This window comes from Ochotona princeps, chromosome 1 (genome assembly GCF_030435755.1).
Source record: "Ochotona princeps isolate mOchPri1 chromosome 1, mOchPri1.hap1, whole genome shotgun sequence".
NCBI lineage: Eukaryota > Metazoa > Chordata > Mammalia > Lagomorpha > Ochotonidae > Ochotona > Ochotona princeps.
Window position 1 is genome coordinate 121,309,591 of NC_080832.1, and position 6,000 is coordinate 121,315,590.

Genomic DNA, 6,000 nt, shown 5'->3' on the forward strand with positions numbered 1-6,000 from the left:
GTTTGAAAATATGATCTCCGATTCTGTGACGTATCTTCTCATTCACTTGACAGTGTCCTTTTGAAGCAAAGGAATTTAAAACATTTTATCAATAGCTATACCCATGAACATTATCTCTGTTATATTCTAGGGATTTTATAGTTCTTCACTTTACATTTAGAGTTTTGATCTATCAATAAGTAAGTTTTTGTCCATAAAATCTGCATAGTTTTGGGTGGGACTGGGGATGTCCAATAGTTCCAGTAACATGGATCTTTTGTTATTTCATAAGCCTTAAAGTTTGTCAATATTCACATTTTTTCCTAGGACTTTTACTGTGATCACGTATCACCAATAGACCAAAATTAAGAGATCTGACATCTAAACAATATTGGCTATTCCTGTCCGCGAACATGTAATATCTCTCATTTCCTTTTGTTCTTTAATTTTACCAGTTTTATGATTTGTCCAATATTGTTCTTAAACATGTTTCATTATATTTACATGTAAATTAGGCAGCATGCATCCTTATAATATAATTACTCTAGGTTTTTATCAATTGTGTTTGAGTTTCCATAAAGATAATTATTTAATTTGTGAGCAAAGACTGCTCTACTTTAGTTATTCCTTCTCAATCCTTGCATCTTCATTTTTATTACTTACTGTATCAGCTACGATTTCCAGTATGATGCTATAAAACCAAATGAAAATTGAAATCTTCACCTTTCAGATCTTAGAGGGAAAACATCATTGCTCACCAGTTAGAATGTTAATTATAGGCTGTTTTCTAAGTTTTTTACAAATTAAAAAAAATAACAAAACACAATCATTGCACCATAATATGTGATAACTTAGTTCATGTATATATTGTATAACATCCAATCAGGTAAATATTCATTTTTCTTCAAATACTTAGTGTTTTATTATGGGGGGAAAAACCCACAAAATCCTATCTTCTAGCTTGTTTGCTTTTTATACAGAAATACAGAGTATGTTCACATCAGTTATGGTAATCTTATTGTGTTTCTTAGATGACATTTAGCAAGTTTAAAGAATTCGATTCTGATGGAAGTGATGCTGGACTTTTTGGAATATCTTTCTGCATCTATTGATATTCTCATTCAATTTCCCCTCTTTAATGTGTTTATGTACTGTATTATCTTATGATTTTGAATATCAAGCCAACATTGTACATACTTGATCACAAGACAAAATTGTTTTTAGATATTATTGGATAAGACTTGCTGAATTTTGGGGGAATTTTTCAATGTGTGTTCATGAGAGATGTTATTTTATAGCTTTTTTTCCCCTGTAATAATCTCACCTGGTTTTGATATTAAGATAACATCCTGATAAAATGGACTAATAAATGCTACTTTTGTTTATTGAATTTCAATTCATTTCCACTGGGACCTGAGAGCAGATATTTTATATTTCTGTTTTTTTTTTTAATTTGTTAAAATGCGTTTTGTGGCCCAGAATGTATATACTCTGTTGAATGGTTCAGAAGGATTTGAGATGAATATATTTTCTGTTCTTGGATGAAGTAGTCTGTTAATAGCAGTCATATCCAGTTGCTCATTGGTGTTATTGGGTTCAACTTTTTCCTCATTGTTTTAATGCTTGGTGAAATCTACTCGTTTGTGAGCAAATGTATTGAACTTTCTAAATGTAACAGCAGATTCATTTGTTTATGTTCTTTGCAAGTATGTCAGTTGCTCATCTTGTATTTGATACTCTGCTTTTAGGCCAATGCAAGTTACAGATTGTTGTGAATTAAATGCTTTATTATGTGTAATGCCCATCTTAATACACAATAAATTTTCTTTCATCAGTTCAATGATAGTCAAGATTTTAATTACTTATTTGGTGTACAACACTTGTTGATTTTTAGGGATTATTAATCACTGAATTCTAGAGACACAGAAATGAGCAAGACAGAAGTAATCTTTGTGTGCACATGACTAATCACTAAAAGAAGGGTACTAGAGCAGAGTAGGTATTTTAGCACAATAGTCATCTCATCACTCGTGATGCTGGCATTTCATGTCAAGGTGCCTGGGTTTGAGTTCTGCTCTGCTTTTAATTTCAGGGTTTTGTTTATTTGTTTGTTTGTTTTAAAGATTTATTTTTATTTGTATTGGAATGTCAGAAATACAGAAAGGAGGAGAGAGAGAGAGGAAGATCTTCCATTTGTTGATTCACTCCCCAAGTGGCCGCAATGGCTGGAGTTGAACCGATCCGAAGCCAGGAGCCAGGAGCCAGGAGCTCTTTCAGGTCTCCCACTTGGGTGCAAGGTCCCAAGGTTTTGGGCTGTTCTTAAATGCTATCCCAGGACAAAAGCAGGGAGTTAGATGGGATATGGGGTCACCTGGATCAGAAGTGATGCCCATATGGGATCCTGGTGCCTGCAAGTGGAGGATTTTAGCTGCTAGGCTACCGCATCTGGCCCTTACTCTCAGGTTCTCATTAATGTGTGCCCTGCAGACAGTATGTTAAGCACATCTATCCTTACCATATATTTAGGAAGCACAGATTGAATTTCTGCTCCTGAATTTGACCTGACCAGTCCCTGGTAGTCACAGGTATTAAGGAAATGAACCATCAGCTGGGAAATTAATTTCTCTCTTTCTCTCTCCCCCTGATTTATCAATAAGTACACTAATAGAACTAAAAATTTTAAAAAATAAAAGAAGTACACGTGGATTGGAAGGAACAAAATTGGATATTTGCTTACAATTTTCCTCTTTGTTCTTTAAGAGTGTAGAATGTTATGAAGAGTTATAGTATGTGAAATAGCTTTAAAAATGATTTGTGAGTGATGAAGAAATGACAGGTGGAGCAGGAGAAAAGAAAGCATCATTCTAAAAGATTGAACAGCACAAATGAAGGCCAGGAGACAGAAAGAAAGATGAACCTTTCAAGAAGCAGAAAAACATTTAGTATGGTAGAACATACATTAAGGGGAGAAAGAATCACAAGATAGGCCTGTTGAAGTTACCGAATGATGCTTGTGTGTAGCCGGTGGGTTGGAACATGGAATAGAGCTCTTGAAAAATAATAAAATGTTCGTTGTTGTTGAGCAAGGACATGAGTGTTAACAAGCAAAATTAATTTGATATTAAACAAGTGGAAAAATATTGATATGATTATATAAGACATGATTGTCACTTGCATACATCTGATAGCTAAAATATATTTTGAAGTTATGAAGATGTCTTTTGTTTTGTAATTGTTTTTACCAGGAAGTTGCTAAGCAAAAGGATGGTGACTGAGGTTGCCCCTTGTTGTTGGGTCATGTTATTTGGTGAGTGACAGTGCTGTTCACTGATCTAAGGAAACACAAAGGAAGGGAAGCAGGTTGAGTGTTTAACCATCTGTGGGAAAATAATTGGAAATTTGAAATATGTGTGTATTTAAATAGATCTCTATAGGTATATAGACAGAAAATAAAGATAAGAAACTACAAAGAAAAGATGTCAAGAGTTATTAGTCATAAGGATGTGATTAATTTAGAATATTAGATCAATGTTAGCAAGCTATTTACTTCTTCCCCTCTCCAGCTCCAGGAAAGACATTTATTTCCTAAGTCCAAGACTTTGGACTTTGGCATATGACCATTTTTTGGCTAAAGGGATGTTAACAATTCTGACGCAAGTCTTGAAGTGTGCTCATTCAGTAAGAACTTCCAGTATTACAATACTGCTTTCCGACAGCCTTGGTGTACTGACCATCGATTGGACTTGGTCCCAAAGCACAACTTGAAAACAAGCCAAGTCAAGCCTAGATTGACTTCAGTCTGACCAACCTACAGCCGACACTTACAATAGATGCCACATATATTTTATTATCTTTTATGCAACAACATTTATCTAATACAGGCAAAGAGCTTACATACAGAATAGTAAAAAGGATGAGAAGTGGGAGTATGGTTAAAACATGAGGTTGCCAATGTTATAGAGATTGAGATGAGAAAGACCTAAGCTGCAATTTACCTCCTTCTAATCACACTTTGTTTTAGCAATCAGTCCCCACCAGAAAGCCATCTAGGAATCCAAGCCACCAGTCATCTCAATAGCATACAAAGACACTCTTCTCATTTTGGAGATTCTAAGGCTTATAGGAACTCTGCCAGAAACTAAGGACAAAGACTAAATTGTTACTGTTTTCTGTCTTACAAATTATTATTGTTTTCTGTCTTGGAGTGTAGAAGTAAAGGTTTAGAGACGTCCTGGAAGGAGTGAAAAGATAGTAACTTTCACTTTAAGCTATATGAAAAAAGGGGCTAGTGATATTTGCAATGAATGAGAAAAATATATTAACACATCTATCTGGGAATTTTCATTTAAGTTTTGAAAGGTTTTGCTTTCTAAAATCAACAAGTAATCACATGTGGGTTATGCACACATTTGTATAAATGAAACTGCATATTTTAAGTCAAAGTGGTATACTTTTATTCTATCCATTTCTCTGTCTTCTGTTATCAGTTATTTTACATTGCAAATAAGCGCACACTCAAGGTTGAACTGAAAACTTGGCTCCTCTCCTTTCATTACAGAGTACTTTTTCCAAAGCTCAGTATCTAAACTCATAGAATATACATATGAAGCTTACATATATCTCAAAGGAAGGATAAAGAATGGTAAAAGAGAAGATTTCTCAGCATTAATATTCCAAGTCATCTATCCAGCACAGAGTTTAGATCTTGAAACACCTCCAACACCTTCTCTTCATGGTTTTATGGACAATTGCCTGTAGATGGGCATATTTATTTCTACAAACATCGTTTTCAATTGGACACCCAGGCCATTTGTCACACTGTTGCAAACTGATTTTCAGGCAGAACTCTCTCTAATCTACATTAAATATGTGGAGTATTTGGCTTACTAAAGGCTTGCCTTGAAATTCATTACCTCTTCCAGATCAGAAGACACATGGATTTTAGCAAGCATGTAACACGGCAGATATCAGAATGTTTTATGCCACTCCAATTCCACTTCTTGTGGAGGATCCTGATTGAGGATAAACATACACCTTGTTTTGGCATGCTGCTCATAACTGTCCCCAGATTGCTTGACCAATAAGCAGGTCATATCTAATTTGGGTCTGGTGTTTCTGCTCAACTCCAGCCATCGATCTAAGGCACAACTTGCACAGATTGCCTATTTCCCTTTATTGGGGAATCTCACCTGTTGCCTTGATGTCCTGGTGGATGCCCTGCAGTGTTGCCTCGTGCATTCCTTGTATATGAGCCATCTATTCTTCCCATGGCTGAAGAATGGCACACATGGGCAGAAGACCTACACGGAAGAGGCTGCCCTCAACGATTCCAAGCAAAGAGCAAAAACTGGAGAATCTCTTGGCACTGGAAAAAGAAATCCACCTTTTAATCTACATGACAAGAAAAACTAATCTCATACCTGTGTGGCATTTACAAGAGTAAGTGTGCTCTAGCAGTTATATCCCAAAGCATCAGAAGTGAGCTATGCTAAGGTGAGGACCTGTCTAGGAAAGAATGTCAAACTGAGACAGAGGATAGAGATGTATGCTTGAGTGCACTTCAAATCCGGATTCTTCAGATGCTTCTTATTCTTGTGGGCTGGTTGTTACTTCTGCTGTGCTTACAAATGGTGTAAAGGCTTCTGCTGTCAGCAAAGGGTATATTTATTACCTTTAAGGACTACTACAAGGTTTCTCATGGCCACAAGAGGTTTTTTTTTGTTTTGTTTTGTTTTTTCATTAAGATTTGTTCCTTTATTTATTTTAAGGGCAGAGTAACAAAGAGAAGGAGAGACAGACAGACAAAGAGACACACAGGCACACACAGGTCTTTCATCTGCTGGTTTAGTCTCCAAATAACCATACTGATCATGACTAAGGTAGACTAAAGTACCACATGGGATACTGGTGCTACGGGCCATGGGTAACCCACTGTGCTACAGCACCAGACTTGGTCACAAGACTCTTTTTTAAAAGATTTATTTTTATTGGAAAGTCAGATTTACAGAGAGAAGAAGAGAC